This window comes from Triturus cristatus, chromosome 2_2 (assembly GCF_964204655.1).
Source record: "Triturus cristatus chromosome 2_2, aTriCri1.1, whole genome shotgun sequence".
NCBI classification, from domain to species: Eukaryota; Metazoa; Chordata; class Amphibia; order Caudata; family Salamandridae; genus Triturus; species Triturus cristatus.
In genome coordinates this window covers 181198655-181213281 of record NC_140582.1, presented here as the reverse complement: position 1 = coordinate 181213281, position 14627 = coordinate 181198655, and positions in this window count along the sequence as shown.

Below are 14627 nucleotides of genomic sequence, written 5' to 3'. Positions count from 1 at the left end.
TGTTGGTGACCCGTCGGCGCGAAGACAAAGAATTATATGTAGCGTCAGCAGATTCTGGTTCAAACTCTGTTTCCCCCTTGGGATCATATACTGTGAATATTTATATTATAATATTCACAGTCATTATGATCTCAGAGGAGTATATGACCCGTCAGCGCGAAGATGATCGATTTATATCTAATGTCAGCAGCCTCTTGGTCTTAGTCTGTTTCCCCCTTGGGATCATATAGTGTGAGTATGTATATTATAATAACTACACATTATGATCTCAGAGGAGATTATGACCCATAGGCGCGAAGATGAAAGATTTCGAAGTCCCGGAGTAAAGAAGCTCTGAACATATTTATCGCTGAAAAGTATTTCGTTATTGATCTTCTTTTGTATTCATGAGTTTATGCTCCTTTTCCTTTTTGTGTGACATCAGTGACACTCTGTATATTGTAATAGAGTGTCATATTTCCACACAACAGGAAGTGGAGATTTGTCACCTCCAGGAGTAACCCATCTGAAATACAGCTCACTAAACTGTATAACTTACTTGATCAGATATTTTAACAGTGAGAATATTTTTCAAAATTACAGTTTAAAAAAAGTTCGTTTGCATACTTTCTTAGTGAATTTCTTTGATAAACCCTACATTTTTTTTTGGTATTTCTATTTTTCTCTGTTGCGGTTCCTATTCACCTTCTCCCTATAGAATATATAAGACCAGTAGTGTATATTATTATACTAGTATCCTATATGTTCTTAAAGGAGTACGTGATTTGTTAGCAAAGCAGTGAGCAACCTCTAAGCACTACGACAGAACTTTCCCGAATTCTACAGAATAGAAATTTAAAAAAATGATAAAGCGTACATTTGTATGTAATATAAAGTAATTTGTGTTTAACTGCTTTTACTTCTTATTGTTCTTCTGACCTCATATGATGTAGTATGGGAGTGTTTCTTGTAGCACTTCTTTCCTACTTTATCTAAAAGTAACTCATGACCTCTTATACTATCAAGAATATGGGGCAACACTTTTACAAACTATAGCAGAAAATAAAGGGAGGGTGTGACCACGCTTAAGGGATATTTTATGAATTGCGTTTTTATTTGTCACCCCTTTGATATATACAGCTTCAGTTTCCGAAGAAAGTATATTTGGAATAGCTTAATAAAAACTGTTTCACACCTAGACTGAAATTTTTGCTGCACAACCACAGCTCCCCGTCAGAAAAGTAAACACCACATTATAAGTAAATAGTGCTCCTGGGAAGTATCCCACCTGCAAACTCAATAAAAAGAAGACCGCAACACACTCTGTAATTTTGCTGCCGTGATTTGTACACCCCACGCCAATTATATAAATAACCTTTAAAATATATTGAGTTAATAGTGTTCCTACCCTTCCCGCTACTACTTTGTTTTCCCGTACTCCATTGAAGCGCGTCACAAAATGGTTCACAACAGTGAACCGTTCCCAGCCAATAATGAGCAAACTTGTACTCGGAACACTGTAGCCAATAAAATGTCCATGGTGTTCCACAGAGGAGGAGGGAATGGCTGCCAACACTTCTACTTTCAATGGTTTACAGCCAATGAACATTATGCCTGGGTAGGTCCTGCTTGGAACACGTTACCCAATCAGATGTCCCTGATGCTCCGCAGAGGGGGAGGGAATGGCTGGCAACACTTCTACTTTCAATGGTTTACAGCCAATGAACATTAAGCTTGGGAAGGTCCTTCTTGGAACACGTCAGCCAATCAGATGTGCCTGCTACTCCGCGGACGGGGAGGAAATGGCTGGCAACACTTCTACTTTCAATGGTCCCCAGCCAAGGAACATTAAGTTTGGGAAGGTCCTGCTTGGAACACGTCAGCCAATCAGATGTCCCTGTTACTCCGCGGAAGGGGAGGAAATGGCTGGAAACACTTCTACTTTCAATGGTTCACAGCCAATGAACATTAAGCTTGGGAAGGTTCTGTTTGGAACACGTCAGCCAATCAGATGTCCCTGCTACTCCGCGGACGTGGAGGAAATGGCTGGTAACACTTCTACCTTCAATGGTTCGCAGTCAATGAACATTGAGCTCGTTGTTGGAACACCTCAGCCAATTAAACATTAATTTTGTTCCGGACACAGGAACAGAACACGCCCTCCCACATAATATAAAATTTTGTCTAAGAAAGTGACACTGTCCGTGATAAAAGTGAACACCGCATTATAAGTAAACATTACTGCGCATTATATTAAAGGAAAGTTGCAATACGGCGCATTGTTATTTTCCCGATATGATTTACACAGCCTACTGAACATTGCCGCAATACTGCACATTCACACTACCTGTGAGTGCACCGTTGCACAGCCTACTGAACATTGCCGCAATACCACACATTCACACTACCTGTGTGTGCACCCTACACACTGCTTGACGCAATACGGCGCATTGTTTTCCCGCCAGAATTTCCGGAGCCTATGCAACCTTGCCGCAATATCGTGCACCATTGTTCTGACAGACGTAATTTCCACGGCCTACGCAGCATTCAGACTCCCAGCCTCTGCACAGTACAGACTGCTTAAACTAAGACCAAATTGTTCCTACTAAACCCTCTTATACTATTATTCTCTTTGTTTCTGCCCTACGCCTTTCAACTCAGTCACAAAATGGCTGCCAACACTTCCTAGTTTCAACAGTTCACAGCCAATGAACCGCACGCTCGTGCTCGTAACACCTCAGCCAATCAGATGTCAGAATTCTCAAATATCGATATCTGTAAATGTTGATATTTCTCTAAAACTGCTGAACGGCATTACCCCATTTAAACAAAAGCGTGCTTTCTGGACCAAGACCTTTCTCCCTGCCAAATTTGGCGTAATTCCATTCAGCAGTGTGACCTGTAGCCTTGTCTAAAGTTTCCTATGGAAATTGCATGGAGAAAATACGTTTTGGGACCCCCCCTTTTTTCTCAGCCCCCCCTTCACGAATCACCCCCAAACTTTCAGGGTAGAGCTGACATAAAAAGAGGAACTTTTGGGAAAATGGCGCAAACGGCACCAAAGTTATAAGCAAATCAAAAAATACTTTTCCTATGGAAACATGGTTCTAACTATAACTATCTACTGGGGACCGCCAGTAGATAATATATATATATATATATATATATACATATATATATATTTGGACATAGTAGATAAGGAAACCAGTTGAATGGTGGAGATGAGATGAGCAGAGTAACATTCATGTGGCCCCATTATGTGGCATAATGCTGCAGTATCTTGAGCTGTATTGTATTCTTTTTTGTCTATTTTGGTATCTTAACAACTATTTATGTAGTCTGGGCATCTCATTAGTACCAGTTTAACATTTGAGTGCAGTAGTCTGCTACTGAAAAGTAAACAGGTAACTTTAGCAAAGGGTCTGGCATTGTGCATTGTGCTTTATGCAGAACTTGTGACACTTGTTTTGGTAACTTTTGAACTGTTTGAGCTAAAAGCATTTGTTTGTGAAATCCACAAATTATGCATCTGATGATGGATTATTTGGCAAGTGCCACAAATCCATGTGAAATACATAGATGCCCATGTAAGAAAACATGGATGTTTGCTGATGTCCCCCCCCCATTCTTGCCCCAAATTTGACTACTAAATTCTGTTTTTTGGCAGTACACTGAAGCCTGCTAACCAGGCTCCAGTGCTAGTGCTCTCTCCCTAAAAGTGACGGGTAATTGACATCCACAATTGACAGAGACAATACCTCCTTTGTTATTCCCTGGTAATTGGTATTGTGAGACCCAGGGCAAGGTTGGTAAATGGGTACCAGGGCCTGCAGCACTGGTTGTAACACCCTGCGTGACCCAGGTAAACAGATGACAGCAGGCCTGCCACTGGAGACTGCAGGAACAGTATTCACTGCTCCGTTACAACTTTATCCTCACTATTTGTGACAGGGTTACAGCACTGCTTTTAAGTCAGCCAACCCTAGAGAAGGTCTCTTGTGCCCAGTAGGCAGGGTGCAGTATATTAAATGTAGACATGTAAGTGCAAGATTATATGTCTCTATAGGGGCTTTACCATTAAACTACACTAAAAGTGATAGGGGGTCCATAGGAGAACATGGGACTTGCACCCAGGCACACCAGGGTTCCTAGCTCCATTATGGTACCACCTAAATATGTCGAATTTGGTTTCAAACAACATGCCTTCTCTCCCCTGATATCAATCTGTGCTGAGGGAAGACTGGCATGCACCCAGGTGGCTACCTTGTGGTTGCCCATCTGATTACCCTAACTGACATGTGCTGTGCCTGGAAGACCCGGGTTTTCTCATCCCAGCTGCCATGGAGACAGGTTTCTGACCTCCTGGCAGGCAGTCTGAGCACTCCCAGGAGTCAGAACAAAGGCTTGAGCAGAAAGGAGGTCACACCTCCCTCCTCCTAAGTGTGCTAGTGAAGTGACACCTCAGAGGCTGAGATTCCTTCAAAGGCTGTGCTGCTTCTGATATGCATCTGGGTTGTCCCCCTGAGGAGGACACAGCCCTTGCTTGCCCCAAGCATGCTTGGACCGAGGAAAGACGAGAAATTAGGTATGCCGGAGGTATACACCTCCAGGAATGCTGGCCACAACTCCAGGTTGAGCAGCCTGATCTGTACACCCAATGTTGATTCCGGCCATCTTTAGGAGAGCAGAAATAATTGGCTCTGGATAGAAAAGCTGAGTTGCACAACCAGATGTGGTTACTTCAGGGGTGGATTCGCTGTGAGGGACTAGATGCCTATTCGATACTAGCTCCTACACCCCTAATTCCTCTAAATCTAGGATTTAAGGGACCCCCTGACATCAGAACCTCAGTGTTCTGATGGACTTACTTACAAAAAAGGACTAAAACAAGACCTATGTATCGCACAACAGGACTTTGACCACCAGCACAAAGCAAAAGAGGGATATTGTGTCTCTGAGGCAACAGACTTGGAATGGAGTGAATGACCCTCGTACTTGGCTAAAGCTTGGCACTCCCTGGCAGAGGAGCTCCTCTAGAGGCTAGGAGAACCCTCAGACTCCCTTGGATTGGTGGGACCAGTCCCCTGCACAGAGCAGGTAAAACAACGCTCTGTGTCCAAAGAATCTCTGGCCGTCGAGCCTGCCAAGGTATCGTCCAAAAGTAAAGGGTGAAGTGCATTCCATGCATTGTAGTCTGGCTTTCACTAGAGTTTCTAGCTACTACCCCACCCCCCTACACCTTCAGACTTCAAAGTTCCTTTTCATTACTTTTACTGTTACAACTTTCAAGGCTTGTTGGGAACCAGTCGGGTACATTACCCTTAACTCAACACTGCATTAATATGGCATTCCACAACACCTGTGACGGATGTTGGCAATGACACCGCTCTTGTGATTTTTGCATCCCCTTTCTGGCAGCACCGTCTCAGTGGAAAAAGCAATGATACCGAGGGTGCAGTTTAGAACCTTGGACAGCCAGGATAACAATTGCACCGGGCTCCACGGGCTAGGTAAAATTGAACTGACTGTTGGGTCCTCGTCCTGGGAGTCACACCAACTCTATCTGCAACTATATCTGCAAGGGGAGACAACAACTCGACCTCTAAATGAGAGATTGTCACTAGTAGTTTTTGCCATTGACCAAAATGTTGAATGACAGCTGTATTCAATGCACTTTTTTGTATTGCGTTGAAAATTTTAAACCCTGGTTATATGTATTCTGAAAAGTTTGTTTTGGTGTCTAAATTTAGATAACAAGAAGCTATAATTTTATAAATTGGTGTTGGAGTTCTATCAAGTCGCCTCAATTACTTATGAACCATAATGGTACTGTAAAATGCTCAACACATGTTTCTCCAGTAAAGTATGACTGCTCTTTGCCACACTACCAGGACTGTGCTAAGGATTTATTTTTGTGAATCCAAGGATCATCTTTGAGGCATTGTGATACTAAGGCATGGTATGGTTATCCAACCATACCACATAACATTCCACTCTCCTACACGGATAATCACATAATTCCAGTAGCCCTGGCTATAGTTCGAATTCTTTTATATTTTGCCCACTGGTAACACCCAAGATAGTAAAGTTTTTCACAGAACAAATGGAGAAAATGATTCATCTTAGTTAAAATCAGTCTTAAAACAAGTGCAAATTATCACATTTACAATGCCAAGGACTCCAGATAGTGTTCTTTTTGGGAACTAATGGACTATCTTGAAGTCCTGATGTTCATACATATAAATAGGTCTCACATATCTTAATGGAACATCCCCACCTCAACAACTAACACCAACACTCTCCAGGGCAATCTCAACATAGTTCTATATATTATACTGGAAATTCATCCTCCCACCAGAACCAAATCGAAAAAAACGGAAACACAAACCCACTGCAATAAGGTACATGCAGGGACTTAAATCCACCAAGAGTCAATCCTGCAAACTTGAAAATACGTGGTGTAAATCTGAGATACCCAATAAACTTGCAGAGCTCAGGGCAATTCAAAAAGCTATGTCAAAAAGAGAGGGGGCGACCAGGAGCTAGTTAATGGTCCAGTGCCCGTGCTCCAAACAAACCATGAAGTCAACAAAGGGGGTACACTGTTCCAGAGTGAGTGATGCCAGAAGGCAAGCGCTCACTATAGGAAAACTAGAAAAGAAAAGAAAAGAAGTGCTAGGTCAAGGACTCAGTAGAGGGGGGGAGACAAATCTTGTCTCTTGTAGCCCTCACACACCCCGATGGATGTCATGCTTCATCATTGGGCAGTTGCTCCTCGTCTGGCCGCGGTGCAATGCCCTACGGGTCCCTCGAAGGGTCACTTTGGCGAAGTTCTTTTGAGAACAGCCTACTGGGTGTATGTGGGTGTGTGAACAGAGTCCTAAGTGAAGGGTGATGTTCGTGCGTGCAATGCATTAAAACGGTCTACGGGTTACCAAAAAGGAATTTTAATGAAGAGGTACCCTTGACAGACTAAAAAACCCGTAGGTTGAAGGTTACCAACAAAGGTGTTATGTGCCCAGGTAACTATAAGGTCGACATGTTTCACGCCTCATTGGTCATAAAGATCCCTGGTGTTCCATCAGGACCATAAAGAACTGTGAAAGTGATGTTGTGCACAAAAGTGAAAAAATTCAAAAGTAGAGGGGTAACATTAGCCCTCTAAACGATCAGTGGGAGCCATCACCTTAAGTACTATAGGTTGTAGCTTAGACTAAGTAGTCGGATATGCCCTCTTGATCGTGACCTAGAATACAACAATAGGAGAAAAACACAACAAAGAGAAAAAGAAAGACAAGCCTCAGATAAGTGTTTGAAGCTCACAATTGTGTCTCCAATGGTGTGTTTCCTGGAGGCATATCTTGTGGAAAAGTGTGCAGGTAAACCATCCTGCTTCTGCATGAAACCAGTGTGGCGGCATAAAAGACTGTGGAAGGAGGAGAGCCGAAGATCTGCTGTGTGGGGCATGCGGTGGACCAAGCAGCTCCCCGTCCAACTCCCTGAAGATGCCACCGGTGACACAGGTGCCTGCAGAGAGTGGGGGATTGTAAAAAGTTCAAAACAGGCGGCACGGATGATCAGCTGACTTACAAACTCACACTTGTACCCCGCAGGTATAGGGACAAGTGTTAAAGGATTTCCATAGCACGTCATGTGTGCCCCAGCAGAACTGATAAAACTGGTGTGTCATTCAACTCGGTCTGTGCACTTACAGGTTACTGCAGTCCTTACCTAAAGGGGAGGAGAACAGTGCTCCATAGGCTAGAGGCGGCACATGTGGGGCTAGTTCCTCCACGAAACATACTAAATCACCATGGTAGAGGCTATTGGCGTAATCGAGTTTGGACAAAACAAGCAAGATGGTAGCTTGGACCTGGTGTGGAAATGCTAAATGGGGGAAGATTCGTTGCAGAGTTTTTATAGTAACAAACCTTGATCTTGCTAGTTTGTCCACTTGGGCATTCATCGATAGCTTGGATTCCATGGTCATGCCGAGGTTTCTCACTTCCTTCAATGCTTTAGGCAGTGATCCCAGTTCATCAGGCCAGGCGGCAAGTGGGCCATAATGTTTCCAATCGCCACACAACTGTATTTCTGTTTTGGAAGCATTCAATTTGAGATGGCTCTAAGTCATCCATTGATCCACGGCTCTGAGACAACTGAAAAGTGGCGAATTTCCAATGTCTTTAGTGAATTCCAGTTCAAGGAGTGTTTGCATGGCATCTGCATAGTTATAGCACGTGAGTTGAAATTGATTGATCAGTACTGGTAATGACTTCATGTGGATGTTGAAAAGCATCGGTGAGATGATAGACCCTTGAGGGACCCCAGCTTTTCTGGAGTACGGCTTGGACGAGAAAAGTGGGGTATGGATGACATTAGTTCTGTTTTGAAGGTAGGATGTGATCCTGTCTAAGCAAAACCAAAGGGGATGATGGACGGAGTGTTGAACGATGCAAGCACTCACCCCCAGTCAAATGATCTGGGTTTAATCCATCCTCATTCTTTAGCTCACTACGCCACCCCAGTTCAGACATGGCTATATGCAAATCAGTCTGACCCTGTGCCTCATGGGAACAGTCCAGCCCGAACTGCCAAGCCATGTCTTTCCTGGACCGGATACAAGCATCCTGGGACCGGTTTCTGGCTAATCAGTCGTCATCAGCCAGGCTAGCTTGAATCCAGTGGCAAAGTGAGCAAGGGACCCATGTCTGGGCATACCCTGCCAACTTAGGGTGAACAAAGCAAAGCCAAAGGGGATGATGGACGGAGTGTTGAACAATGCAAGCACCACCCCCAGTCAACTGATCTGGGTTTAATCAATCATCATTCTTTAGCTCACTACGCCACCCCAGTTCACACAGGGTTATATGCAAATCAGTCTGACCCTGTGCCTCATGGGAACAGTCCAGCCCGAACTGCCAAGCCATTTTTTTCCTGGACCGGATACCAGCATCCTGGGACCGGTATCTGGCTAATCAGCCGTCATCAGCCAGGCTAGCTTGAATCCAGTGGCAAAGTGAGCAAGGGACCCACGTCTGGGCATACCCTGCCAACTATGGGCGAACAAAGCAAAACCAAAGGGGATGATGGATGGAGTGTTGAACAATGCAAGCACTCACCCCCAGTAAACTGATCTGGGTTTAATCCATCACAATTCTTTAGCTCACTACGTCACCCCAGTTCAGACATAGCTATATGCAAATCAGTCTGACCCTGTGCCTCATGGGAACAGTCCAGCCCGAACTGCCAAGCAATGTCTTCCCTGGACTGGATACAAGCATCCTGGGACCAGTTTCTGGCTAATCAGCCGTCATCAGCCAGGCTAGCTTGAATCCAGTGGCAAGGTGAGCAAGGGACCCACGTCTGGGCATACCCTGCCAACTATGGACAAACAAAGCAAAACCAAAGGGGATTCTGGATGGAGTGTTGGACAATGCAAGCACTCACCCCCAGTCAACGGATCTGGGTTTAATCCATCATCATTCTTTAGCTCACTATGCCACCCCAGTTCAGACATGGCTATACGCAAATCAGTCGGACCCTGTGCCTCATGGGAACAGTCCAGCCCGAACTGCCACACCATGTCTTCCCTGAACCGGATACAAGCATCCTGGGACCGGTTTCTGGCTAATCAGCCGCCATCAGCCAGGCTAGCTTGAATCCAGTGGCAAAGTGAGCAAGGGACCCATGCCTGGGCATACCCTGCCAACTTAGGGCGAACAAAGCAAAACCAAAGGGGATGATGGATGGAGTGTTGAACAATGCAAGCACTCACCCCCAGTCAACTGATCTGGGTTTATTCCATCATCATTCTTTAGCCCACTACGCCACCCAAGTTCAGACATGGCTATTTGCAAATCAGTCTGACCCTGTGCCTCATGGGAAAAGTCCAGCCCGAACTGCCAAGCCATGTCTTCCCTGGACCGGATACAAGCATCCTGGGACCGGTTACTGGCTATTCAGCTGTCATCAGCCAGGCTAGCTTGAATCCAGTGGCAATGTGAGCAAGGGACCCACGTCTGGGTATACCCTGCCAATTTAGGGCAAACAAAGCAAAACCAAAGGGGATGATGGACGGAGTGTTGAACAAGGCAAGCACTCACCCCCAGTCAACTGATCTGGGTTTAATCCATCATCATTCTTTAGCTCACTATGCCACCCCAGGTCAGACACGGCTATATGCAAATCAATCAAACCCTGTGCCTCATGGGAACAGTCCAGCCTGAACTGCCAAGCCATGACTTCCCTGGACCGGATACAAGCATCCTGGGACCGGTTTCTGGCTAATCAGCCATCATCAGCCAGGCTAGCTTGAATCCAGAGGCAAAGTGAGCAAGACACCCACGTCTGGGCATTCCCTGCCAACTTAGGACGAACAAAACCATTAATTGTGTGTCTTTTGTGATCCTGTCTAAAGCAGTTTCCTTTATACTGGCTGCGTAGAATCTTTGTATCAGAGTGTCATGGTCAACTATGTCAAAGGCAGTCAAGAGATCCAAGAGGAGTAGTGCAGCAACCCCATTGCGGACAACTGTGTTCTTCAGGTCATCCCAGATGGCAAGGAGGGCAGATTCTGTGTATCTTCTTGTACTGAATCCTGTTTGGAAGTCTGAAAGTATGGCATTCTCTTCAATGAATTGTGAAATCTGGGCGAACGCTGCTCTTTCTATCAGTTTGCCCAAGAAAGATCCAGTTGTTTTGGGTCTGTAGTTGTCATGGTTCTGCGGGTCCAAGTTTGTTTTCATCAATAAAGGACGTATGTATGACTTTTTGAGTTCTGCTGGAAATATTCTGGTAGTTAAGGAATCATTGATGATCCTTCTTTTTTTGGGGGGGGAGTAAAGTAAATCTCTTTAATGTTCAGACAGCATAGCAAAAACTGACCATGCATTTATTACTCAGGTCGGATCAGAAAAGCTACAGGCATCTCTGTTTTATTACATTTATATTTTACAACCTCTTTATTTCCTTATCAATCTGCCCATTTCTACCAAAAGCAGGTGGCAATAGAGCAAATGCCACTAGAAAAAAATATTTCAAGCACCCTTGTGAACTGTAATGATGGATGAGTCAGGCTTACAACACAAACACATTAGGCAAAAATGACGGCACCATCATTCTTACACAACATCTGGGTAAATTACAAATGAGAAATATGTATCTTTTTACAGAAACATGTATGCATTAATGAGAAACGCTAATCACAGTAACTTCAAATTCTCACCCTGATCTTTTTAAAAATGAGTGTAACATTCAAATCTTTATTTGATTGTGTCATCGAGTTCATTTATCTTTTTTTTAATTTTATTTTTTTAATTTTTTAAAAATGTTATGCAAGGAATAATCACATTTCAACATCTACAGCAGTGGATAAGTGGAAACAAAATCATGATACTGCAAAAAACAATATTTAGCAAATATGGCCACAAAAAACATAATAATCGAATCAAGCAAGTACATAAAACAAATCCAAAAAGCAGTAGAGCGAACCATAGCAAGTAAAGAGAAATGGGACAGGTCCTAGAAGTGGAGGATAATCAGCCGTGGCTGAAGTACACAGTATACCCTGGCTCACAGTCTCTTCAATCCATTCTGCCACCGGAGCCCATATTTTTGCCCCCTTTACTCTCTTTCTATACCTCTTAGTCTTATAAATTGCAGATTCAAGAATAAACGTCGCCAGAAGTCTAGCCCTCCAGGCAAAAAATGACGGAGGATCGGGGGAGATCCAATCTTTCGTGATACAAGCGCGCAAGATCGCCATGCAAATAAACAGAAAAGAGGTCAAAGATTTAGATCGTATTTGCGGTTCAACATCCGTTTTGATTCCTAGCAGTACCATCCCCTCTGTGATGCAGACTGGTGATCCCACCAATACTGTAAGGAAACATTGAATTGAGGATAACAGACCCACCAGTTAGCAACACGAATAGAACATATGCACAGCATCTGCAGCGGGAGTACCACACCTATTGCATTTGGTTCCAGCTCCTGTGCCCCATTTAGAAATTTTACCCGGTGTATAATATAAATCGTAAATGGCCATGTAATGTTGTGCACGCATCCTACCGGTCATTAATTCTTCATTTGCCAAGGTGATAGAAGTGTTTAGAGCAATTCCCTCTGTGTTTAGATTCCTTGCCCACTTTTCCTAACAGTGCTGTAAATCATCTGGTTATAGCTTTATCAGATTAGAGTAAAAAAAACACAAAGGGCATCCCTTTCCCCATCTGTTCTATTAAAGGAAACTTTCTGAATTGGGATAGAGCATCTGGGCCTAGCGTATTAAAAAAACGACGAATTTGCAGATATTTAAAAAAAAAATCATGTTTTGGTAAACCATATTGTAGTTGTAGTTCTGTAAAGGACAAAAAATGTCCGTCTAGACAGAGATCTCCTAAGCGGCAGATCCCCTTCTGCGACCACCTGATAATAGTATAATATCAAAAAATAAAAGGAAGTACACCTGCGGCTTCAAAAGGGGTATAGGCGTTTACGTTCAGCAAACCTAGATGCCACTTAACCCGCCTCCAGACAGCAAAAGCAGCCTTATAGATTTTAAACTTAGTTTTTTTTAAATAGCTGGGTTCCACAAATTTTACCAAACAGTTATTAGCCTCTTCACCCAGTCCAAATTCGTAGATTGATGGGCTATGGCAAGGCAGCGGCCTAGCCCTTTCTTCAACAACCAAAGGGGAAATAAATTGCAGAACTGCCGCCCAATAATAAAACAAACAATGTGGAATCCCCCAACTCCCAGAGGTTCTAGGGAGCACCATCTTTTTGTATGCCCTTCTGTGCCTTTTGTGGTCCCATAAAAATATAGAGCTAATATTCTCAAGTCTTTTAAAACATGCTACTTGGAATTCAAGTGGAATGGTTTAACACATTCGACCTTCCATGCAGCGACAAATGAAGATGGTTTATTCTCTCTAAAGTAGAATTCACTCTATCTAATACTGGGTTCATGTTAATTTCAGGGATCTTATTAATAGGTGAACAAAGCTTAATTCCTAAGTAGGTAGCTTCCGAGATGGTAGGAATACCGTCCGGAGGGTTACCCCAACACATAGAATCTGATTTTTAGTTAGGTTTAATTTATAGCCAGACAAGAGCCCAAACTGTAAAGCGAGGTCTTCGGTTGTTGACACGGCAGAGGGAAGATCAGTAGTGACAATGACAATATCGTCTGCTTATGCCAGAGCTCTGTACTCAATGTCGCATACTTTCACAGGTTTGATATCATTAGACTGATTTAATTTAGATAAGAAGAAATCAATATATAAGGCAAATAATAAAGGTGAACTGGGGCAGCCTTGCCACGTTCCGCGGCAGATTGTGAAAAACTCTGACTCTCTACCAGATAGGCGTATACACGCAGTAGGTAGTTGATATAAAGACTTGGAGCATGCCAGGTCCAAATCCCTTCAAGTGCAGAACCTCCCAAAGATATGGCCAAGACACCATGTCGAATGCCTTCTCGGCATCCAACAGGGTGATTCCAATAGAGGTCTTCGTAGCTTCTGCCCAGTCCATCAAAGCTATCACACGCCGGACATGGTCAGTCGTGTCGCGGCCAGGGATAAACCCATGCTGGAATGGTGAAACCAGGGTGGAAATAATACTCGACAGACGGACAGCTAAAATTTTGGAATAGATTTTACTGTCGGTATTGATTAATGATATAGGTCTGTAAGAGGATGGTAACAGGGGGGGTTTATCTTTTTTAAGAACACTGTTATTATTGATTTCCACCAGGACGGAGGGGCTGATCCCCTTTGTGCACTTAGAAACGTCACCAACAATTGGTCTTTTAAGACCGACTAGAAAGTTCTGAAGAATTCAAGCAGGATCCCATCTGGTCCCACCACCTTACCTACCGCGAGCGATAATATTGCTGCCTCCAGTTCCTCATGAGAGATATCGGACTCTAGCTCTTCTTTTTGATCTGGAGTTAATTTAAGGAACTCCTTATCTCCCCAAAACCCTGCGATTTTGCCTTCTATTTCAATGGTATCTTCATTTAAGTACAGCTGACTATAAAAGTTATTAAAAATCTCCAGGACTTTCGCGGGTTCTGTATGGATTTGCCCATGTTCAACCTGAATTGAGTCAACCCTCCTAGCAACCTCTTTCTGACGTAACCTTTTAGCAAGCAAACGACCCAAATTCTCTCCCACCTCATACAGGTCAGAGCGATGTACTGCAATTTGGGCCACTAACTTTGTGGCGAAGCTTTGATAAACCCTCATTTTTTGAACGGCCAAGTCTGTCGCTATTTGATCATAATCCTGAGTAGTGCTGACTGCCAACATAAACGTAACTTCTAAGACCCGCAGTTTGTTCATCTCGTCCTCCTGTTCTGCTGTCAATCTATGTTGTTTATTGATAGAATAACTAAGGGACTCTCCCCGCACCCCGGCCTTAAATGCGTCCCATACCATACCAATTGGGGTAGATCCGCAGTTGAATTAAAAAAAACTCCACTATCCATTTAGACATGTGTTCCTAATAGGCAAGGTCAACCAATAACTGACGCTCAAATGTCCAAGGTTTTTTAGAGGGTCTATGCAGTGTTTCTGTTTCTAATTGGATTATGATCAGATATTATTTTCGGCTGAGTGTCGATCCTAGCGTTAGTCAAT